The sequence below is a fragment of the Eupeodes corollae genome, chromosome 2, assembly GCF_945859685.1.
Source record: "Eupeodes corollae chromosome 2, idEupCoro1.1, whole genome shotgun sequence".
NCBI classification, from domain to species: domain Eukaryota; kingdom Metazoa; phylum Arthropoda; class Insecta; order Diptera; family Syrphidae; genus Eupeodes; species Eupeodes corollae.
This window is the reverse complement of record NC_079148.1, coordinates 34,001,895-34,028,431: the sequence shown is the minus strand read 5'-3', so window position 1 is coordinate 34,028,431 and position 26,537 is coordinate 34,001,895. Positions and strand designations below refer to the sequence as shown.

Here is a 26,537-nt window from a genome sequence, read left to right as displayed (position 1 = left end):
ATTAAATCTACAAAAAATAGAACTCAAATTTTATAAAAATTGATACGAGTACATATAAACAAACTTTAAAGCAAGACAACTCGACAGACGGGATGGGAAGTTATCAGTGTGGGTTGCATCCCAGCCTCTTTTTTAGCTTTTGTTTGTAAAAAAACTGTCAATTAATCAATATTGATTTCTAAATAAAGCCTTGATTTGATTTTTCAAAATGTTATTAGTTTGGTAATATGAAATTTAACTGTACTCGGTAGAGTTATTGGTTCGAGAGATATTTTGGGTTTTCTTATGACTTATGGGTCTTTAAGAAGTTTTGAAAAACCTTTAATGTTAGTTTTTAATGTTTTTGATTTTGATTAAATTTTCAGTGTTAATTTTGAATACTTTTTCTGATGTTGCTTATGAGCTTAAACTCAGAAATACCCATTTTCAACATTATTTTTATATTCTTTATTTCATATTCACTTCAAAAAACTTGATTTTATAACCTTAAAACTACGAGTTCGTAAAAAGAAAAATAATTGCTGTTGTGTTTTTCTGTTAAGAATCGTTTAAGCATAAATGCTTCAGCGTTCTTGGATTTTGTAATGTTAATACTTAGGTACAACTAATTACGATTTTTTTAAAATAACTTCCTATGGGAAGTTAATAAGAAAGATACAGACATTTTATAAACAGAATAATGAAGAAAGAATTTGTTTATAAGGAAAATAATAACGAACTTCATTGAAAACTACTGCATGAACTTACAGAACCTCAAAAAACCTAATACATTTTTTTTTTGAATTATTAAAGGTTGTTTCTCAAAAACATACGTTGGTCTCGAACTAGAGAAATCAAAAACCTTAGAACAAGTATAATTTTATTACGGGCTATACATAATCTTGTTGATCGCTCTATAGCGCTTATAAATACGAAATAGTAATTTTTGTCTATGTAAACAATAAAAACAGTATTTCTGCTTTCAACATAATAATAATAAAAGCAACTTGTAGTTAGGTTTTTAGTATTTATCCATTATTTTAGGATATACAAAATCTAGAACCAATTTAATTTAATTAATTAGTTTACGGACTTTCACAAAGAATTTAGTTCTTATATGATATTTAAATTAAAGAGGCTTAACTACTTAACTACTCTCAAAATAAAATCATCCAATTGAGAAATAAAAACATAAGTCAAAACATAAATACTTGTCAGAGGTTTTATGTACGAGGGGCGTTCAATATATTCTCGGTACATTCTCGTATGTACATTATGATTATTTGTTTACTAAGCTGACATGATTGTTCCTATAAAACTTAAAACATAAAAATAAAAATAAGAAACATTTATTATGAGTCAGATAAGTTAGAGAGAAAGTAAATTATTTTCAAACGTAACCTTACTAAACTGGAATTTGGATCACTTTATTCAAGTTTTGACTTTTTTTTAAATTTATATATTAGGCTATCGAAATTGATGTTATAGTCTCCTACTTTTCTCGGTCTTCAAATTTATTTTATTTTCCAATTGATTTTAGTACTTTTCAAATTTATAGACTATTCTTTACGATTTGGTTTTTATTGACTATTTTAGAATTAAAACATTCAAGAATTTAAAAAGCGTGCCACTATGTTAAACTTGTACGGTTTTATTATTTTAAACACCGATAAAATAAATGTGCCCTGCTCATTCATATAAAGAACATTTCCCTAATTATAAAAGTGGTCCTTCAAAAATTTGGATACAAATTATTTTGAGGATCCATCTTCACACCATCAGATCATTAATATTCAGCTAAAATCAATTAATAAAAATATCTTTTTGGATGTTGAAGACTATAAATCAAAACGAAAAATCATCAGCTGTTTGTGGTCATAAAATTATTAATTATTTAAATTCTTTTCTTGGAAAACACGCTATAGTCTAAGGCGACAATAAAATCAAGTGCGAGAAAATGATGTTAGCTTTAATTTATAATCCGACGAATGTAGATTTTGTGTCATTTAAAAAATTGTGTAAAATTTATTTTTAACTCAAATACTATGCAATTGTTGAAAATATTTAATTAAAGATAATTATTTAGTATTTCCGTCGCGTCAGTAAAATATACCAGCTGCTAATTTTTTGATGGCCATCTTAAGATATTCATACATTTGAAAGATTTCTAGAATTTAATTTCGTGGTTTGATTATTGATTTGGTTTTAGTTGTGTTGCCAAGTTTTGTAATTTATGGTAATTTTGTATCACTCACACTAAAAGCCCAACAAACTAATTACAGGTCATCCAAATTAAATTAGGTGCTTTATATATTTCCCTACAATCTAACCTAATAGAAGATAATGACAACCATGAATCTGTCAACATATTAAAGGTATTCCTAAAGTTCACCTATAATGTAAACAAAAATAGAAGGGGATGAATTGAACATAAACGTTAGTGTCATAGGCTCTGGAATATTGAAGTGATGGCCAGTTCAAATAACACATTTTACCATATAAAGTAAATAATTCTAACGAAATACCCCAAAGGAAAGAACACTCTATTGACTTAGGATGAGATTGAAAAAAGGGAAGTAGGCACTTTCCTTCAAGTTCATCAAGAGTGGTCTTCAAAAAAGTGATGGCAGCAAAGAGAAGAAAAGAAAACGTCACGTTTTAAGATGATTTGAGGTTTATTTTTTGGTTGAGAAAGTATAAATACAACCTATAGTAGGTGTTGAATTGGCAGTATAATTAATTTTGGCTCTTCTAAATCAACATTATTGGGATGACAGGAACGTGAGACTACATAAAAGGTTTTTAATGTTATTGATGCATGTTTTTAAAGGCTCAGATTTGTTTAAGAATTTAGCTTTAAGAACTTAGCTACTAATTTCCATATGTTCAAAAATCCCACAGTTTTAAAATAAAGAGGTTTTTCTTTAAATTTTTTTTTTTACAATTTTATTAACTTCCCATTGGAAGTTGTTGTTAGGTTTTTTAATTGCAGTAAAAAGTTAAACATTTGGTTAATCAGAAATGCTGTAGAATTGAACAAAATTAGTCATTATGACTTTACCCAAAGTTAGGACGTGTTTAAAAAATCAGCCCACTTTTTTTTTATCATCATCATCGGCTTGTCCACCGGAATCCGGTCCTGGCCTTAATAAGTGTCTTAATTTATTCCGATCGCGAGATGACGCCATGCTTCCTCGCAGCCCAAGGATTCGGGTGGCCTGGTAAACGCTTTCTCCAACGTTAGTATGGTCTGTGTACAACTCCTGATGATGTCGTCTGTGTAAGCCAGTATTTGTCTGGACTTGGTGACTATGCATGGTTCCTCTAGTTGAAGTGCCAGAGTCGCAGATTGCTTGCTCTAGGTTGAAGAGGAAGGAGACCAAACCCTTCCCGACGGCCATTGCAGATGTTGATTCGTCTAGATAGCATTACGGTTGTTCTACCCTGGCTATGCTGTCTATCATAGGCGGCCTTAAAGTTTAAAAACAGATGGTAAGTTGAAATATTAAATGTTAGACATTTTTCCATCTCCTGCCTAAGGACAAAAATCTGATAGGAACTACGTTATACCTCTGTAGTTGCTTCACGTTGTGTTATCTCCTTTATTTTGTATGGGACATATAATAGATAATAGTTTTTTTAGAAATTAAAAATATAAGAATAAATATTTTTCAGCTTCAATATTTTATGAACAAATCATTTTCTATTTTTAAACAGACTCTATGGATAAAGGACCACGTTTAAGCTATGAGTCTTCAATTTTATTTTGTTCAAATTTATTTTAGGTATTATTCCAGCTTATTAAATAAGATAATATGTGATTCAATTCAAAACAAAAACAGTTTTCATCTCACCAAATAATCAGATCAAAACTATTTTTCCGAGAGAATAACCATAATGGCTTAAGGTATAAGATAATAATTTTAAATACAAATTTCATATAATTTCTTAATGTTCAACAAAAAATCAAATCATCCACTTAAAGTTCAACATTAAATAAAGGTATATCATATTTTCTTTGGGGATTTTATTAAATAACATACCTTTGTTGGTACCTTAGTTCATTTATTTATAAATGACCCAACTTGAAACACCCACCTAAAAATAATACTCCTAGAAGAATTTACCAATAGAAAAATATACCAACTTACAAAAAGACAAGCATTCCTACCTATTCCCTAACAGCTCTTTGTTTGTTTTCATATTTAATAAGAAATATGAAAACTTGAAAATTGAAAATTTTAATCATACGCTTGAACAATAAAATAAAAGGAATATTTCGAAAAAAAGAACTTTTCTTGGTGACCTTTCTTTCTTAGATTAATCATAAACTCTTTCTCTGTTTATTTTACTTTGAAAGAATTTTATAGAAATGTAATAGTATTTCAATATAAAAAAAAACATTTTGATTCAATTATTTCGTGTGTAGTTCTATAAAAATACAAAAGATGCTAACAAAATATCGTGAATCTGTACGAATTGTGTCTCTTGAACTTTAAAAAAAGAAATTTAAATCTGTACGAAGTTCTTTTATATTTGTTTTATTTATTCTCTATTGACAAAAATAATGATCCCCTTTAAAAATAGGGGTTTGAACTTCGTTTTGGAGAAAGAGTGCGTACAGCCAACAATGTAGCGGTCTATAGAAAATGGGAAGTGAAATTTTATCGCAGTCATTAAAAATAATTGACAGGCGATGGTAAAGGATCAAATTAAAGCTAAATCACACAAAAAACTTATTCCATTAAAAAGTTTCAATAGAAACCACAAAAAAAAAACAATTTGTGTTAACTTAATTTATTTGTGTGAAAAGTAGTTATAGGTAGGTTAGTTAAATTTTCTTGGAAATTTTTCAATCTTTGATTCATTGGTGTTTCAGAAATAAAATTTTAAAAACTTTCTTTATTTTTAATGCAATCATAAATTTTGTATAACCTAAAACTTAACTTTCCAATGGAAGGATTTAGTCGAATTGAAAATGTTTACATTTCTTAAAGTTGCAATGTCTCTAAAACCTTATTTCAAAGAAATTCCGGTTAAATTAGATGGATTCAAGCACAAAACCACTCTCTATCTCTTTTTGAAAAATCATATTCTGTCTGCAAATTCTAATCTACCTTATTGTTTTTCTGACGAAAGTGCTTGGTTTTTTACATCAATTTTCAGACTTCTATTAGGATGTGGAATTTCAACGAACTAAACAAAATTGTACGATGGGGAATAAGAAAACCACGTGTAACTTCATGCTTCGAAAATGTTGTGGAACCAAAATATACCCAACTTCACAATGCCAACAATTAATCAAGGGAATTGGAGATGTGCTTACTTTTGGTATATGTATATAACATAAACCACACCGCCAAAAAAGCCGAAAATGTTCGACTGGTTCACACGAACTAGTACCTTTTCAAAGACACTGTAATTAAAACTTAAGATTTAAAAATATACCCGAAAATAAGTTGTTCAAAAATTAAATTCCATTTTAATTTTTAAAACTTAATTTTTCAAATTTTAAAATCGTAAGATCCGTTTTTTTTTTGTAATAACTTTTGTGCATATAAATTTTATCAAATTGTGTTTTAAAATATTTTTGGCATAAAACACACTAAAAACATTTTACATAAGATTTTCGTACTAATAAATTGAAAAAAAAATGTAATGCTTGAAATTTTTGATCTTGAAATATTACTAAAAATATACAAACAAGCTTGTGCTTTCCGTGTCGTAATATCCGCTGGGTGATGATTAGTGCGAAGGACTTTCATGTAAAAAGTCTTGGGCTTAATCCCTGCCTGTGCCATCTTAAAGTTTTTTTAGGGGTACCGGCTCTTACGAGAAGTTGACAAATCCTCCAAGAGTAATTCTTGTCATGAAAAGTGGTCTCTCTATTTTAGCCGTTCGGATTTAGCAAAAAACTGTAAGTTTCCTGATATGACTCGCACAAGATTGGTTAAGAGTTGTATGTCACGGACCCTGATTCTCTACGGACTGTTGCGTCACCTATTTTATCAACTTCCCATAGGAAGTTATTGTAATGGGTACGATTTGTAAAATTGAAAATTTTGGCATTCCTCGACGTTTCAAGGTCCCTAGAGTCGAAATAAAATTTAATAAATATGATTTAAAATCATTAAAATGAATATAAAATAAACCAGCATGGTGTTCATATATGCGTTTCGCCCCAATGTAATGGTTGGGCTCATCAGAAGATGACCATTACACCTTGTCATGACGCATATTTTCTCGAATAAATCGAGAATCCATATAATATAATAATTACATTCAATTAACATTCAGTAAAATTTCGAAAAAAATCGAATTGACAGTTTTTGTATAAAAAATTAAAAACCTAAACAAAAGTTGGTAAAAATTGATTTTCGACTCAAATAGCTTTTCAAAATCTAGAAATATAGGCTTCAAACTTATTTTATCTTATAAGAAATATTGTTTTCAACATTCTGAAAAATGTTGAAAAAAATTGAATTGACAGTTTTTTTACAAAAAATAAAAACCTTAAAAAAAATGAATAAAAGTTGGTAAAAATTGATTTTCGACTCAAATATCTTTTCAAAACTTTGAGATACTGGCTTTAATTTACTTTTATCTTTAAAAAAATATTGTTGTCAATATTTAGTAAAACTTTGAAAAAAATCGAATTGACAGTTTTTATACAAAAAAATTAAAACCTAAACAAAAGTTGGTAAAAATTGATTTTCGACTCAAATAGCTTTTCAACAATTAAAAACATTGGTTTCAAACTTATTTTATTTCACAGAAAATATTGTTGTCGATATTCAGTAATTTTTATATAAAAATCCAACAGTCGGTTTTTTTCTTAAAAAATAAAATGTACAAAAAATAGTATGCAAATTTGGTAAAAATTGATACGAGTACATATAGACAAACTTTTAAGCAAGACAAATCGACAGAGTGTGGGTCGCATCCCAGCCTCTTTTTTATTTAAGGGGTTGCGTAGGAAAAAGTTATTGAAATCGTGTTATTAGTTCTCGAGAAAACTTAAAATCAAAATAACGGTTCTATGAGGGTACCATCCTTGAGTAATACTGAAATATTTCATTACATAACACACTTCTCAGCACATAAATGTACAGAGTAGAGAACACAGCACCTTGAGCAACTAGACTATGTAAGGTGATAACAACACAAGATATTAATACAAGACAGAAGAGAAAGAACAACAGACAGAAAGAACACATGACAGCAGCACGTGGCCGGTTTCGAGACGGTCCTCAATCTTTCTACTAACCACGCGCATTGATGCTTGATTTCGGTGATCGATGGGAACCGAAGCTTTATTAGTGACTAGGCCGTTGCCTAATATTGAAATATATTTTGTTTGTTGAGAGAAGCGAAGCATAACGTTAATCGTCTTAAAACCTTAATTTTAAGTTTGAACTATCAATCGACCCAATGGTTTGGCCTTAAGGATTTTTAGTAGACGGACAGACGGAAGTAATCGGGAGGCCAACTTTTTGAACGTGTCTACATATTTGATTAAAATGTAGAGTTAGAATGGAACATGGTTCTTATATGTTGCAAGTAAAAAGAGGGTTCCGAAATTTTTTTTTTTAAATTATAGGTTTACTTTTAAAGTACACTTTGTAGCTCAAATTTTTCACACTCAATCCTTTTTCACATCTCTAAACTGTCCAAAATAAGATTCCTTTTAAAAGAGTGTTAATTACATATAAATGAAGCTCTCCACCAAAATTCAGCTTTGTTTAATATTTTCGATATCTTATTTTCCTGCACTTTTAGTATTGAAAGAATAATTTTTAAAATGGTTGATGACAGTACTTTCATTGACTTATTAAGTAACTTGATATCGTCGCTCGTTACAAATGTCATTTGTTGTACAGAGATTCGTTTTTTAGCCGTACTACATGAATGTGGAATGTTTTAAAACGTTATGTTTTTTTCTGTCATCGCAATAGTCAAGAATTCCTTTTTTCTAAAACCTCCTTTTTTTCCAATATTCACACTGTACCTCAGACTTATTGATGATATACAAAGAACTTGTTCATTTGACAAATAAAAATTATCAAAGCATGTGGAACTTTACCCAAATTAAAGTCCATTTTGATAAAAACAATATAATCATTTGCATTTAATATTCAACGCTTTAACAGACTGAATAAATGACAACCAATTTGAGAGCTTAAACAACATGGCGGCTATCAACGCTGTCAAAATGCGAAAACCCATCTAGAACTTATTTATAGATCCCGGATAGCTTAAATGATGCAGCTTAAACAACACACTATAAATATTTGAAGTAACTTTTTGTTTTCTTTGTGTTTCCTTTTTTATTGTTGAAATGAAATAACAAACATTCTTGTGCCACACAGAATAAAATGTATTTTCTCTTTTAATTACTATGACTCCAAGTTTAATGTTTGTTTCAATATTTTACTTGTTTATAGTTACTTTAGCGTTTAAGCTTTTAAACGACTTTAAACTAAAATACAAAGATAGAAAAGATTCTTTTAATGCAGAGCTCTTTTTTCGCACAATTTGTATTCAAATACACGACTATCCCGAAAGATGATAATGTGTTTTTATCAAGCCTCAAATTGAATAAATAAACAAATCTGCTGCGGCCAATTAAATTAAATTTATTTAGAGCCAGGCACGAGTTAGAAATTATATTTTGTTTCATCAATTTTTTAAAGTCTCGAAAAGCTCGTTCCTCGCCATAGGAGGAACAACAATGATAATAATTTAAAAAAAAAGTTACTTTTTTAGTTTAGTTAGAATTTACTATATTATTCGCCTTTTCTCCTTCTTGAACGTTTTAGAAAAATTATTAAGTTCTATTTAGTTTGCTGTGCACGTTTTCCTTAACTAGTTCTATTCTGTTTGCAGTGAATTCGAAAATCATCATTTTCTTTTTTTAAAAGATTTTTCAAAAGATATGTACGAGTACTAACATATATGGGAGTGTAATGGGGATGGGGATGAGGCTATATGAATTGATGATGGATGGGGGTTGTTTAGAATTGAAAATTGTGCACATAATTTGCAGCCACGAAAACTAAAACGCAACAGAGATGAAGATGAAGACGGTGAGACATCTTAGTAATGAAAATATATATGTATGTTTGTGGAGAAAATTCACTTTGTGGTGTAGTACGAGTATAATATGTGTTATTTTGTGAATGATTTTGTGCAATTTATTTATTTATAAATTGGTTCATTTTGTTGAACGAAATTATCTTAAATGATTTATGAGTATGAGTGTCTTAAAAGAGGTGTTCATATTTTAAAATGAGAGGTTTTCAATTAAGACTTATTTGTATTATAATAAAATAACAAATAAATATGTCTATCATTATAACCTTTGCTTATGGATAAGCATTAAGGTGAATTCATGCGTTTTTATGTACGTGTTTTGAAAGACAGACAAGAAAAATAAAGCAATATGAGTGGAAATACTTGAATAAATTTGTACACGGAAATCTTATACATTTTTCAAACTTTTCATTCGTGTATTTTCTTCTTTATTAATAAGAACTTTCATATTTCAAATGTCAATAAAAGTTTTACAATTTCAATTCGAGTTTGTTTTGTGGTGTTTTGTAAGTTTTCATCGTCAGATGTCGCAGTTGCAAGGAATTTTAATTTGAATTTTGTCTTAACTTATGCTACACACAGAATGCCTATTCCCTTGAGAGAATAAGATCTTAGTCAAACTTGTCAGCTGGTAAAGACAGACAACCTAAAATGCGGAAATGATTTATTGGAATTTCAATTGGGGATGGAAAAAATGTACACAAGAGTGTTTATTTTGTATATTTAAGATAAGACAATTTCCTTACTTTGAAAAAATGAAACAAAGCTTAGCTTTGGTAGAATAAGCCCTGTATAAGGTATGGCTAAGTTGTAAATCTCTCATTATTGAAAAAATGCCTAGTATTTATCAAAGATAAGTGATAATTTGTCCGATACTATATTCATTTTTTTTTTTAGATATGTTTATGGCTGAAACTGAATCTTTAGTTAATTTCTTTCCAGTGATTTTCTTTTTTAAACGTGGTATTGCCAAGGAGTTACATAGACTCAGTAAAGGCTATTCGCGATTGCTGATGCTGATAAATGCGATGCGTGAGGCGACGATGACCTAGCTTTTGCATCTGAAGGCTCCGCTCCAACTTCTGGTGCCTACGGCAACGAAGGTTATGTTTAAGTCGCTAAGATTGCAAAAACTGAGATTGATCTTGATCATGATATTGAGTACAAAGAAGACTTGGAAGCTGAAGATAAAGTCATCAATTCAGGCCGTAATCTTCTGCGCCATGTTGCCTATGATGCAGCAACGTTAGAAGTGTTGATTTTTAATAAGGAAGATGAATCGGTGTATTCCCATCACGGCTTTATACTACTGGAAGTGAAACAGCTGGGAATTTATGTGCTGTTGGATTTATGAATCATATTATCACTATTTGGGGTCTAGATATCTTAGATCTTATTGAACCCACTTTTAAATTAGGATCCAATTATTTGTCATGAAAAGTGGTTAAAAGGAAGTTGTTCAGTAGATCAGTCTCTTATCTTTTGGGACCTACTCGAATGTAAGCCATGCAAAACTATAAATAAAGGAAAAGGTCCAGTCTTTTGAGTTTAATGGCATGAACGGTCACACTACTGAATGGTCTGAAGAAGGTTCACTAAAATGGTTAATTCATGGAGAGATCGGAAAGGTTGTATGGAATCCAATCGACTTGTATAATTTCATTATCGGCACAAGTGATGGTCAGTTACAATATTCCGATGGAAGAGAACCTAAAGAATTATTTTGGTTCACTGAAGGTCACAATAAAGAAATATTTGAAATGTGTTTTAACCTTGAAAAAGGGGCTTTTAACGGGTACATACCCATATGACACCTTGAAGGTGTGGAAATAAACCAAGTTTATGAACACGGCATAGTATATTAATAGAAGATCCATACACTATGGCTTTCGGAGGAGCTAAGGTACCACGATGTAGAGTGTTTAATATTAAGAACTTTTAAGCGGTTTGATGAGCTTTTGATATTTAAATGGAATAAAGCACATGTTGCAAAAAAAAGTAATAGGAATTATTTTTAAGGTTATTAAAATTATTACAAACGAAATTAAGAGCATTATGATTCCAAAGGTAAAGTTTTATGTAAACCATCAAAAAAAGTTCATGTTTTCTACTCGATCTTATTGAACTTTTCTGGAGTTATTTAACAGAATAACAAAAAATAGTTTTTATTTTCAAAATGTGGCATTTCTCTTTCAATTCTACTAGAAAACTATACAAAAAATTGGAGTTAAACATTAAAAGTATTAATACAAAACTCGTATTTTTTTTAAAAAGAAATTATTAGTTGCATTAGCCAAATTTTTGAATAAGTAGGGTCCAATCACACTGCCAAAAAAAAACACATTAAACAGAGGTTGATTGAGATGAAGAAACTTTTCAATGTAAAAATGGTCTTCATCATAAAAAATGTTTTCTTCAATAAAAAAAAAAAATCGGATCGTTTTGACATATATCAAAGACCCAATCAGCCATTGAATGAAGTTACTAGTGATCCACCAGCTTTAATTCTTGTGTCAATTAACCTCTAAAAGCCTTAAAACCTAAGTCTGTATGTAAAAATATAATTTTTGAAAAGATTCTTCTAAAGATTAAAGAGATAGCTAAATCACTTAATTGTCGCACAGCTCATTTTTAAAATTGCCTGACAATAAAGTGCTTTACGACGGCACAATGTGACTTTGACTGTAAATGTTTAACATTTTTGTGGTGACTTTTTAAAAAGTTCAACGCTTTGGCGAAGCGTTTATGGTTTCATTTTAAATAATTAAGTAGATAGTTATAAGTTGACAGGTGAAAGGGTAAATTGCTCAAATAGTGAGCTTTTCAAAATAAAACTTCATATTTTTGGGATTTTTTAAGGTTGGTAGAGACCACGAATTATAAAGTATCTATCTTTGCGCACAAAATATCGAAGAAAGAATCGCATATTGCTCATCTTGAAGTATATTCAAACCGATTTCGATATAAGTCGATCGGGGAAAAAAGCATATCCTTGTGAATACAGAAATAAATCTTTAAAATTAAAATAAAAGTTTTTTTTTGTTGTTAAAAGTGCTTAAACAGTATGTTTTAGCTGTTTTAAATTCTAAGCCTATGATTTGCATTTTTATTTATTGAGACTCTAATCTCATCAACTAAACCATAAACATAGATATTCATGAATCAAATAACAAATTTTATTCATTCTTTACATTCCCTCACTAATAATAAAATCTGTATTTCCTCATAGTATAAATTGGTAATCCAAAAGCATTAAAGAAGCTTCCGCTTTTCTTTTTATTATTGTTGTATACGTATTGTTTGTGTGGGAAATAAAACTATAGCCACAGCAGCGCAACAAAGAACGCTAAGTCACGTTATTAAATTGAAAGAATTCAATCAAAGACTAGAAAATATAAAACAGTTCGTGGAAGACCATTATCCATAAGAATGCGTAGTGTATAAATAAAGGTATAATAAAATCCAACAATGATGACTTTGTTCTAGAAAGTAATGTCAATGGCATATTTTGTCATTTCAAATGTCCGCACATAAGCACATAAAAGAAAAATAATAATAATTCTGACGTAAAAAATAAGCCAGCAGCAGTAACCAAGGAAACATTTCTAATGTCTCACCCTCGTGAAAAATGACAACCAAGTTTATATTTTTTTATAAAGTCCTTCCACATCAGACTAAGTATTATGTGAAGGCAATGTGCAAAATTTGGAAGAATTAGTTAAAATGTGTAGAAAATGACATCTGTCAGTGATTTTCATATTTATAGTGGATGTTTTTAAGAGCTATAGAACTCTCTACTTTTTTAAAAAGGCTTCCATTTTGCTAGTTGTCAAGTGATTTATTTTGAGTTTGGTTTGACATGAATAGACTGACACCTGAAAATCGCATTTTGTTAAATTGTTACGTCAATAAACAAAACTGCAATATTTGGAGTGATAATAGTCTTAAAATTAATATTGAGACATCGTTACATACACTAAACTGACTGTTTGGTGTGCTTTCTAATGACTTGGTCGAATAATTAGTCTGTACTTTTTTAAAAACAATGCTGGCCAAAACGTTACCGTCATTGGTAACCGCTATAGAGCCAAGAATATTGATCATACCGAAACGTTGGGGAAAGTCTTCGAAAGTCTTACATCCAGATTTGACTACGTCCAAACCAGCCATGGCGGTCATTTGCTACACATCGTTAAATTATAGAACATTATCTTCTGAATAAAGTTATTTTCATTTCAATTAAAAAAAAATCATCGTTATTAGTAATTCCATTTTAAAGTTCTATGCCTCTAGATCCAAATGCATCTCGGTTCAGATTTTCAGTTTAAATTTATCTTCTGTTTTCTTTCAAAATGTTTGAGACCTTAAACCAGTTTTGTATTATTTTATTGAAGGTTTCTATTAATAGAAAGCTGTTTATAACAAACATTTTCTCAAAATTGATTCATGTGTTAAGACGCCATTTTTGTTTGTATAAAATTTGTCTGAAAGTTTGATATATCACAATTTTTGGAAAATATTCGAGATTAGAATTTTATTTAAGTTCATATGAACTTAGGATACAATTTGATTAAAGTCAAAACATTTATAATTACCGATTTTGTTCTCCTTTTGATGGAATTTTTGTAAGCCGTTTATGATAAATGGCTGACGAAAAAGGTAGGTATTCCGAACGTCAAAAAAATGTTCACTCTATCATCTGAAAACAATGGATTAACATTCTGGTGTCGTCAAGAAATGTCAAAAATTTTAATTTAACAAATCGTAAAGGTTACAATAATTTTAAATTTGATGTTAATAACATTTGTGTGCCTTTAACTTGAAATGGATTTTATTTGGTATTTGCAGCTTAAATAAATGTATGGGATTCATAATATCTTACATCAATTTATCAATTATCATGACAATTAATTGTTTCTGGTTAAAATTAAAGCGTAATTAAAATCCTTTAAATTTAATAAACATCTGTAAAGAATTTTTGAACTCAAAATATAAAGTTAATAATGCATAACAATGTTTTTTTAAATACTGATTGATCAATTGTATATCGACGAATAATATGAACAATAACTTGCAATCAATTTGTACAGTGTTGTTTTTTGTATAAGAATTAATATTTTAATTGTTTAACTTATAAATATCAGACAGGGAAAACTTCGGTAACAAAATCTTCAATTTAAATTTAACATTGAAAGCAAAGTTTTTTTTTAATTATATTTACAGTTTTTTTTTAATATATTCATTGTCTTACAGGAATTTGCTTATTTTAAAAATTAGTACTTCTATAAATAAACCTTAATCAATCATGAATTTATTTTTAATCAGTGTGAAAAGTAATCAAAATCAATAAAACAAAATAGATGTAAATTAAGTAAGTAATATATAAAAACAATAATTAACACACACTTAACATTTTTTTAACTTTCAACGAATTGAAGTTATTGTAATGAGGTTTGTCGAATTGAAAAAGTTGACCTTTATCGACGTAATATATTGATTTAAAAAAATATATACATATATGTAAGTGTTTTGTAAATCAATAAAAAGATTGGGTTTAGTTCATCAAGTACAATACTTTTTAGATAGTTGCACTATTTCACAGCTGTCACTTGATTTATGCTTATTTTTATTTGTATTTTCAAATTGAATAGACTAACCCCTGAACACCGTTTGCAAGCGAGAAAAATTTTTCGCTCGAGTGGCGGTGTTCACAGCTGGAAAGCATTTTTTAAAAACATAATTGGAGACTCATATCTTCATAAAACATTATTTCTTGAAAACTACACGTCTAAAAAAACACTCTTTAAACTTCAGTAAAACTTGCATACAAGCTTCATCTCAGGTTTAATTCTCCTTGTAGACGCCTTGGAACCATTCGCAACTTATTTTGCACGGTTTACAAATTAGAACCAGTTTGAAGTAAAAATTCTAACAAATTAAGAACACGAGAGTTGGTATTTTATATTTAACATTAAAGAAAGCTTTTTGCAATGTTTAATTAATAATGTCTGCTTGACTTGAATATTATTTCTAAACATTCGCATTTTTTAAGAACACCTGTCTAGCTTTTTTTTGCGATTATTCATATCATTCATATTTTGTTTACATACATTATTTTATATTTACTAAAATTATCAACTGCATTTCTCAAGCTCAAGCTTTTTAAAATTCCCTCTCAAATATTGTGTTATAATGTTGAGGTAGTGTTTTGTTTTTAAAAACATTTAAAAAATTAAATTTCAAATTGACTGGAAAATATCTAAAAAACGAATGACTAATTCTCTATTTGCCAATTAAATACTAACAAGTTGAGATAATCAATGGATGTCTAAGTGAGTATTATAAGTACCTACCTTGTTTTTATTTTTATTTTTAAATTTTGTTTACACTCTTTTTTTCATCTCCATTTAGCATATCTAATAGTACAATTTTTTGATTTATTAACTCACATTCTTTTTGCAATCCGGTTATTAAAAAATTATTTAAAAAAAAGTGTGAAATCGATACCCACACAAAAATGATATTTGTTTATGTCAATTCAAACTTTAACTCTCCTATTAACATTTTCTGGCGTCATCTCTGTTAAATTGTTTGTTAAAATTGTTAACAATTTTCTGTGTTATTGAGCAGAAATAGTTACTTTTAGCTCGAAATGCACTTTTTAACTGATTTACTTATGTACCCGTAAGTAATTACAAGTGTTAAGGATGGCAAGAACCAGTTTGGGTGGAGTGAATTACATCTATTTATTACTCCAGGTTAACTTAAAGGTGTAAAGTTTTGAACGATTAAGTAAAATGAAAAGTAAGTTACTAAGTTTAAAAGATGATTTTGCTTGTTTTAAACGGACTTAGAAAATAATTATACGAACATTTAACATGAGTTGAAATCGCTAATACAACTTTTAGTAATTTCTTAGATCCATATGACTTTTGGGCTTAAGACATTTAATACATATAGGGTCATTCACTAAATTCATGATTTCTTTGTTTTGTTTAAGGTTTAAACAAACTGTGATTATCGAAAAAAGTACTTAACCTTACTTTTTTATATTTTTCAAAAGCTAGTTAATATCTCAACGTTTAGGAAATTTCTAAAATGCTAAGCATACAAAAATAACTTTTTAAAATCTTCTAACAAAATATTTAAGCAACATACTTTCTTTACAAGTTTATATTTTTTTTTTTGAAAAATGCTCCAATATAAATCATAAATTAATACGAAAGTTAAAATAAAAGTAAGAATTTTTGTTTGTTTTCTAATTGGAAATGTCTTCAAGAAATGAGAGACGTTAACCAAAGAAGAAGTATTTTTTACCTACCATGGGAAGTTGATGTAATCAATCCATTTTGTGTAATTTCCACATTTCTTGACGTCGTCTGTGTTTTGTATGGCCCATCGACAATATCTCAAGACTTGTAGAAAGGGCTTCAGTGTGAAAATATAATTCTTCACATCTGGTATTTTTTTTTTTTTGAAAAATCGAGTTAAAAGTTTTTTGTTCTAAATACAAAAAATGAGTGCTAAAAGCTCGTAGGAAATAATTTCAGATTTGAATATCTTGGCAACAAATAAAGATATTGGCTTCAATCAAAAAACGTTATTGTTTACATTAGAAAAATTTTATCTACAGTCTTCTTTACAAGAATAAAATCCCACACCAACAAATGCTAAAAACTGGTGTTTTTGATAGTAAAGGGTGATTTTTTTGAGGTTAGGATTTTCATGCATTAGTATTTGACAGATCACGCGGGATTTCAGACATGGTGTCAAAGAGAAAGATGCTCAGTATGCTTTGACATTTCATCATGAATCATTGAATTTTATTACCAAAATCAGTGTTCGGTTCGAAATGTGTGTTCGAGCTTTACGTCCGATTTATGGTCTACATAATCGACCAAGTGAGCAAACAATTAATGCGATTGTGACCAAGTTTCGCACTCAGTTTACTTTATTGGACATTAAACCAACCACACTAATGCGTACAGTGCGTACAGAAGAGAATATTGCGTCTGTTTCTGAGAGTGTTGCTGAAGACCGTGAAATGTCGATTCGTCGCCGTTCGCAGCAATTGGGTTTGTGTTATTCGACCACATGGAAGATTTTACGCAAAGATCTTGGTGTAAAACCGTATAAAATACAGCTCGTGCAAGAACTGAAGCCGAACGATCTGCCACAACGTCGAATTTTCAGTGAATGGGCCCTAGAAAAGTTGGCAGAAAATCCGCTTTTTTATCGACAAATTTTGTTCAGCGATGAGGCTCATTTCTGGTTGAATGGCTACGTAAATAAGCGAAATTGCCGCATTTGGAGTGAAGAGCAACCAGAAGCCGTTCAAGAACTGCCCATGCATCCCGAAAAATGCACTGTTTGGTGTGGTTTGTACGCTGGTGGATTCATTGGACCGTATTTTTTCAAAGATGCTGTTGGACGCAACGTTACGGTGAATGGCGATCGCTATCGTTCAATGCTAACAAACTTTTTGTTGCCAAAAATGGAAGAACTGAACTTGGTTGACATGTGGTTTCAACAAGATGGCGCTACATGCCACACAGCTCGCGATTCTATGGCCATTTTGAGGGAAAACTTCGGAGAACAATTCATCTCAAGGAATGGACCGGTAAGTTGGCCACCAAGATCATGCGATTTGACGCCTTTAGATTATTTTTTGTGGGGCTACGTCAAGTCTAAAGTCTACACAAATAAGCCAGCAACTATTCCAGCTTTGAAAGACAACATTTCCGAAGAAATTCGGGCTATTCCGGCCGAAATGCTCGAAAAAGTTACCCAAAATTGGACTTTCCGAATGGACCACCTAAGACGCAGCCGCGGTCAACATTCAAATGAAATTATCTTAAAAAAGTAAATGTCATGGACCAATCTAACGTTTCAAATAAAGAATCGATGAAATTTTGCAAATTTTATGCGTTTTTTTTTTTTAAAGTTCTCAAGCTCTTAAAAAATCACTGTTTACTATGTCTCAATATTACATAATGGTATTTACTTTAAATTTATTATAAATTTACGGAAAATTTTGTTCTTAAATTAGGTTATTTTTTTATAAAAATACAATTGAATTTGGTATTTATAAAAGAAATAAAAGACCATAAGAACTACTGCTGAACAATAAACATTAGTAAAAATTGGGTTTTAACTAAAATATTATCTCGGAAAAAAAATGATTTTCAAATAACTTGAATTTTTCTTTCGACTTAAAGATCTTGAGAGTAAAGAAGGGTATTAAAAAAACTATTAAAGCAATATTTTTTATAAAACAAAATATGTTTGAAGTTAATAAATTTATTTTTCTCTGAGATTTTTAAATCCAAATGCAATTTCGATTTTTTTTAGATATCTAAAACTTAATTCTTCGTAGTTTTAAATTATTTTAAAGCAATGTTAAAGCAATCGCCCAAAAGATGGAGCAATCTGACAAAAAATATGCTGCCCCATACATACCACAGCCACTCAAAATCTGTTGGGCTTTATGGCACTTCTAAATTTGGGCTTTGCTACATTGTAAGTTGCTTTGGGTGATTTTTTTGGTCTTTGTGACGTTTTCTTAGGAATATTTTTCACGACGTTTCCTTTTTGGACCTTATGTCATTTTATGATTTGGATATATTGCGTTGAGCTACTCAAAATCTGTTGGGCTTTATGGCACTTCTAAATTTGGACTTTGCTACATTGTAAGTTGCTTTGGGTGATTTTTTTGGTCTTTGTGACGTTTTCTTAGGAATATTTTTCACGACGTTTCCTTTTTGGACCTTATGTCATTTTATGATTTGGTTATATTGCGTTGAGTGATACGATATGAGTAATGCTGAAAATAAATGTCACAAACCCCAAATTAAAAATTCTTTTAAGAAAAATAACATACAAATAATTTAGCCGGACTTTTATCAAACACATATTTGGGCTTTACAACATTCACTTTGGGTTTCTCTGGCGATTTTTTTCAACTTTGTTGGTCTTGTGACCAATTTTGGTCTTAACGAAATTTTAGAGTTTGGGCGAAAAGAACTAACGCCGGAAAAGTCAAGAAAATCTAAAACGAATGTAAATTAAATCTTTTTAATCCTAAATCGTTCAGAGATACATGATACCTTTTTCGAACTATTCAATTAATGCTGTGATAATTTGAATTCAAATCCTTTACTCAAAAATAAAAATGAAAACATTACTTAAAACACATAATATACAGGTTCCAATTTGTGAATTTAAAAAGTTAATTATTGTCATTAGTGACTCAAATTTTAATAACCGGTTTCTAGGAATTGTTGACTGATTTAAAATATTTCAATATAATTTACTATTGGCACTTATTCGTTTCGAAGGTAGAACTGCAGAAAACTCAAACGTTATTCCAAATTCAATCAAATTGGTGCTACATCCATCAAAACGTATAGATATACATTTTATTAGGTTTCCCTACTTTCGAACCCTTGAAATTCATCTTCAATTGTGCTCATTAAGATGAACTTCAAGAAAAGTCCCTAGAAATCAACAAAACACAGAAACATGTAGGTACTTACAGAGCATCTTAGTTGCTAAGATGTCGTACCTTTAATAAGTAATGATAAATTAGTTTTTGGAATCGACAATGTAGTTCATCCGCCGAATTTTGAAATTAAGTTTCACAACGAAAGCAAAAGGTCAGTGGATCGATTTAACTCACTATGCGTAAAATTTTTAGAATTCTGTAATCAACAAGAATATTGTTTTGTTCCCAACACATTCGAGAATAACCAAAAATGTCGATATTTTAAAATTTATACATATAATAAGATACACTTATCTTCCCTCTGTTCATTTTGATGTAACTGTCTGTAGAACAGATTTTGTTCGAAGTCAATATTTCCACTCATTCTTGAAAAATGGTATGTGAAAAAAGGTATTCCAAGCAGACGTATTGAACAGTCAAATCTATCTAAAAACTATGGATTAGGATTTTACATAATTCCAAATATCAATTCCACAAATCGAACAAATTACAATCACTTCTTTTGGGAAGTGCAAATATTATAATGACAAGTTCCAAAATCGACCTTAGTGTCTAGAGGGAGTAATAAATAGATCAGTAAATAAATTTCAAGAAGAATCAATATTTCTTCGATTCTAAGAGAATAATAAAAATTCGTATAAAAATACTCAACACTTCAGTCTATAAATTATACAGTAGCTTTCAATACATGAGAGTTTTGTTTGTAATGCTTAAGTATACAAAAAAATGCGAGTTAACATTTTAACCTATAACTAAATGCTTATTTACCGGCTCTATAACTTCAACAAGAAGAACCGGAAAGTGACGACATAGGTATACACCTCTAACCTGGTCTGCCATCGACCGTTAATAATAATTTATATTTACATGATTAATTTGTCAGCTGGTGTTAAACGATGACCGCTATTAGAATAATCATGCTCTTTTGTGATGCTCATATTTCAAAAATTCAAAATTATTTTAAATTCAAAGCAAAAATTTTGTTTATTATGCCCAACAGGAATGTTTAAATCCAAAAAAAAGCAACTTACCAAACAAGTAGCAAAAATAAAGAAAACAAAATTCATAGAATAAACATTTTTAATTCAACAGGTGTCATTCCCAGTAATGGAATTTTGTCGTTGACATCCAGCACTTTATTTGAGAGTACCTACAGGTACTTATACCTCTTTTAATTTCGTTTTCATTAATTTTATATGGATTCCCCTATAATGATAAGCCATCACCTACAACTTCCGTGTATAATTAAAATAAGTTTTGAGGGTTATATTTAGGACAAATAAATTAATTGAAAAAGTTTATTTCTTTCTAATTTTAAATTAATTTATGTATCGAGACAAAACAAAAAATACTCATTTTATTTCGTTGTTTGTCTCGATTTGTTTTTTGAAATGATAAAAATTCCTATAAAGCTTGAGATAAATATAGCTTCACTTACTTTCTTCTTATAAGACGCTTGTCCAGTTCAAATTAGATAAATATCTTAAAATTTTCTTTAATCATCAATTGGGACAGAGAGATATGCGTTGATGATGAGTGGTGTGCAGCGCGCACAAAAGTTTTCAAACTTGCTTCGAATAAACAGGAAATTTTTAATTTAATTAATTAATCCAGGTTTAAGTTTTGTTTTGGTTTTTTTATTTTTATTTTATTTTTCTATTTATTTTTGCACGATGACTTCAATTCGCATCGTCTTCAAATATTTGTGTCTCAAATACACGGCACAAAACAAACATGAATTATTATTTGCACAATATTTTTGATTCACAGTATTTTATTTTTTTCGCCACGCATAGAAAAATTTCCACACAATTCTTTTTTTCTTTTACAATATGTTTTCACTCAAATTTATTTCAGATGACTTCGAAAACGGAAGAGGATGTTGTAATTTTAGATCCTGTTTCCGTTCTTTCCGGGTCGAAAGCGGGAATAACCCTTTCTGACGCGCACAAACTTTAGGCCACGCATATTGAGGGTTTTAATATTTCTTTAAAAATAAATAAATTTTTGGTGTGCAGAAAAAATGAGATAATCCAAAAAAGAAACAAGTTGATATTAAATATCTTTTTATTTTTTAATATATTTTGTTATTATTTAAATTTTGCGGCGCGTAAAATGATTTATAGGTACACCGTACGTTTAGCGCTAAGTATCGCCAGCGAAAGACTACTTTTCCGGTCAACGAATGATTTTGTTGTGGTATTCCGTTATCAGAGGACTTGTGCGCGGGTGAATTTCGTTGTTGTTGTTGTTAATTTGGATAAATACCAGTATAGAGTATATTGCGAATGTTTAGATACATTTTGAACTTGAAGGTTTTTCCAACCCCAAACATTTACGACATTCATAATACGAATATGGGGTTGGTTGATTGTTCTTATACTGACTTTATGAAATTTTGTTGATGCTTTCAATAAACTGAATTGAAATGAAGAACACGTGATGAAAGCTCTTTTCTTTTTGTAAATGTTGTGTCGTGGTGAAATGAAAAATGTTTATGGTGAATTTATTGAAAGCTTTTCAAGTGATAAAATATTAAAAATAAATAAATTTGTTGTTTGAAGAAAAATGACATTTATTATGATATTTTTTTTATAAAACAGAAATAAAAAATAAAGATTTATATTAAACTAATTAGCCACATGAGTTCTTTTCTATGGTTGATATAGACCTACAGCTTAAATATGTTTTTTTTGGGATAAAAGTAAAAAAAAAATAGACACAATTTAATGATCTTTTGAGAATTCAGGTGTAATAAAATTTAACAACATTTATGTTGGCAGTTTTAAATGATTTATTGTAGAATTTCATTCATAAGTATTGCCACATGTTTATATATATTTTTTTAAATAGCCTAAAATAAAATATAGGCATTTTTTAAATATCTTTTTATTAATACTTTCTGTAATATTATATGTTTTGAGTACTTTACCAATTTCATTGTATTAAAAGACGTCGTTTCATAGTGATTTAAACAATAGTAAAAAGGTTGGAATAAGATATGCTAAGTTCTTGTACCTACAGAAACAAAAATAAAACAAACAAACTATAAGCTATTTTCCGTTTTTTTATACTTTAAACCAATTTAAGAATAATTTGTATACATAATTTGTTCATACAAATGTCTCTGTACATTGAAAGTAACCTATTGTACAAAATAAAATGAGTCCTTTTACTTGCTTATAAGAAAATTGTATCGAATATCAATATCCACATTAATACTAACAGACCAGCTGTTTTGGCATTGAGTGAAACCCAAGTAGGTGAAGATTCCGATCCTGCTGAATTTTGTATTCATGGGTATCGCTTAGTGCCATTATTCTTCTCACACCATGGTCTCGCCATATATATTAGAAATGATGTTGCATATCAACTTTTACCACAATACGGTCATTGTACCAACTCCCTTTTTAATTTCATGTGGTTAAAACTTTCCGTGAATAAGCACATCATTCACTTTTGTTTTCTTTATCGGAGCCCAAACCTGGACAGAGTTTCAACTTCTCAGGAATTTGATGCTCTGTCTGACTCCATACAAAGAATTGTCTCCCTGTATCCTCACACTGAAATCGTTATTACGGGCGATTTCAATGTTCACAATTCTTCGTGGCTTCGCCATTCGGGCCAGACAACGCCCGAAGGAATGTGTGCTGAGATTTTTGCTGAGTTTAACCATCTTACTCAGCTTGTCAATGAGCCTACTCGAATATCAGACGTTAACGGCCGAGCAGAAAATACCCTTGACTTGTTTCTCACTTCTGATCCTGATAAGTACACAATCAGTGTATTGACGCCTCTAGGCACATCGGACCATAGTGTTATATCTGCTAATTTCTCGTGTCAAACAAATCCAGTTAAAGAAAGAGCTCCAAAGAGAACCGTTTGGCAGTACGAGAAAGCCAACTGGGACGGTCTCAATAATTTTTTCAGGATCTTTAACTGGTCGCTATGCTTTCTCGGTAGCGACGTAGACTCCAGTGCAGATATGATTTCTAGTATGATTCATTTGGGAATGGAAACATTTATCCCGAATAGGGTTAAAAGTATTAAACCCAAGGTTAAATCATGGTTCGATTCGAGCTGCAAAGAGGTTATCAAGGAGAAAGAGGTGAGCTTCCGGTGTTTTAAAGCCAACCCAACTGAGGAAAACCGGAAAAAGTTTAAGCAAGCCAGGAAGGCCTGCAACGCCTATATTCGAAGGACCAAAATTTTACATGACCAAAAATTACGGCGAAAAATACTGCAATGTCCCAAAGGCAGTAAGAATTTTTGGTCATTTGTAAAAAACATGAGGAATTCTTCCTCTTCCTCGGTTCCTACGCTTGTTGTCAATGACACTCCTTTAGTTAGCTCTATTGATAAATCCAACTTATTTGCAAGGCAGTTCGCCGAAAATTCCACCTTACCAGATAGTGTCATGACTCCCCCAGTTCTTGAACGCGTAAATGATTCTATGGGACTAATCTTTTTTCGTACTCGAACTGTGGCGAGAGTTCTTAAAGATCTCAACACTCATAAATCCGCTGGCCCAGATGGTATCCCCGCTATTATTCTGAAGAGGTGTTCTTCCACGCTGGCAAAACCACTGCGTAAGCTTTTCCATCTATCATATTCTTCTGGGCTCGTTCCGAGTAGTTGGAAAACTGCATTTGTTCAGCCAATTCCAAAAAAAGGCGAATCTTCTTCTCCCACAAATTACCGACCGATAGCACTAACGTCCCTTCTTTCTAAGGTCATGGAAACGCTGATTAATTATCAGCTTAAGAAATATCTTGAGGAACGGAAGCTTCTTAATGACCGGCAATACGGCTTTCGTAGCAATAGGTCCACTGGTGATCTCATGGTTCATCTCACCGAACAGTGGAACAGATCATTACATCGTTTTGGAGAAAGTAAGATTATTGCACTTGATATTTCAAAGGCATTTGATAAAGTTTGGCATCTTGCTCTCTTATCGAAAATGCGTGCTTTCGGTATCGACGAATCTCTTCTTCGTTGGATTAGAAATTTTCTCTCGAACCGTTCAATACAAGTTGTTTTGGACGGATTCAAGTCTGAAACTCATAAAATAAACGCTGGTGTGCCCCAGGGCTCCGTTTTGTCTCCGACCCTCTTTCTCATTTTTATAAATGATCTCCTGTCTGCTACTTCTAATCCAATACATTGTTTCGCTGACGATAGCATTCTTAGCTTTTCATATTCGTTTCCAGACTCACAACCCTCCTCTTCGGATGTGGAACTGCAACGGCAAAATATGATTAGCTCATTAAATTCCGACTTACACAGCATTGTACAATGGGGAATAAAAAATCGTGTGGAATTTAATGCTTCGAAAACGCAATGCTGTCTTGCATCGTTAAAGCGAGATAAACCGTCTTTGCCACTATCTATGAGTGGCACTTGCATCAACGAAACAGAAAATCTTGACATCCTCGGAATGGGCATCAGCAACCACCTATTGTGGAGCGATCACATACGCGATGTTGCCAAAAATGCCGCAAGATGTCTAGGTTTTTTGAGACGTTGCAAGAAATTTTTTTCTCCGTCTGATCTGGCTACAATCTACAAAACCTATATACGTCCGAAACTTGAATATAACTCTCATCTCTGGGCTGGTGCTCCAGTAACTTATTTAAGCCTCTTGGACAGTATTCAAAAAAGAGCTTTTAAAATGATTGGTGACATTAATATCATAAACTCGTTTACATCACTCGAACATCGACGCAAGGTTTCTTGCCTCACCCTTTTTTACCGTTATTTTAACGGACTATGCTCTAGTGAAATAGCCAGTTGCATTCCTCCCCTTAAACAATTTAACCGTAATACCCGCGCTTCTAGGAATGCCCATCAGTTTACCCTTGAGCCCAACTTCGGACGTACTATGAAGTACAGAGATTCTTTTTTTAGCCGTACTACGCGAATGTGGAACGCCTTGCCACGCTCTATCTTTCCCTGTCATTGCAATGTTCAGAAATTTAAAACCAATGTACACCGACACCTCCTATCCAACCCTTCCCTCTTTTCCTAATGCTCACACTGTGTCTTTGGCATATTAAAGGTATAAAAAACCCTTTTAGTGTTTGCTAATTATAAAAAAAAAAAAAAAAAAAAAAAATTAAAATTTTTATTTTAAAATTTTGAGATTTCTCAATTTTTTAATGCCCCAAGAAAAAAGAATTAAAGGTTTTTAGATATACATATTTCTTTATGTGCGTGTGTACGTACATTGGTACGTTTGGCCATATCTCAAGAACCGATAGAGGAGAAAGTCGTCTCTGAAGCGAAAAGGCAAAGGATCCTTATTATTGGGAGTGATGTTAACGCTCATCATACTGTATGGGGTAGCACGAATATCAACGACAGAGGTGAGTGTCTTTTTGATTATATTCTTGGTACTAACCTCTTGGTAAGTAATGTTGGGAATGAAGCAGCATTCATAACTAAAACTCGACAAGAAGTCGAAGACGTAACTCTTGTTTCAGATACTATACACCATATGATCTTGGACTAGAAAGTATCCAAAGAAACTCGTTCACTGATCATAGATATATTCAGTTCAATATAAATGTGGATGATAACCCGAGTCCATTGACTTTTTAAAAATTTCGGAAAACTGACAGGGCTTCATACAGGAACTCATTACAGAATTTACTAGAACCTGGACTATCTAGTCCTTCCTCTAACGTTAATGAACTTTACAACAAATACAATGACCTTACCTCAGCTTTGAACAGATCGCTAGAAATTGCTTGTCCACTTATACACATAAGAGGAAACCACAATGGTGGTCCTCAGAGCTTGACTCGCTTAGGAAAGAATGCAGGAAACTCTTCAACCGGGCCAAAGCTGCAAGACTAGCCTCTCATTGGGACTCCTACAAAGAATCCCCAAGAATCTATAAGAAGGCACTAAGGAAATCCAACCGATCTTCTTGGCGACCCTTCTGTGGCATGATAGAAGA

General features: G+C 31.0%; 1 protein-coding gene across 1 annotated transcript in view; it reads right to left on the bottom strand.

Moving 5' to 3' along the window:
* The window catches only part of LOC129946244 (uncharacterized), a 72,062-nt gene extending 50,130 nt beyond the window's left edge, over positions 1-21,932 (bottom strand). The window contains exon 1 of the mRNA XM_056056367.1: positions 21,015-21,932. The gene's annotated coding sequence lies outside the window, so the exon portion shown is untranslated. The remainder of the gene's footprint in view (positions 1-21,014) is intronic.
* Positions 21,933-26,537: the final 4,605 nt, after the last annotated feature.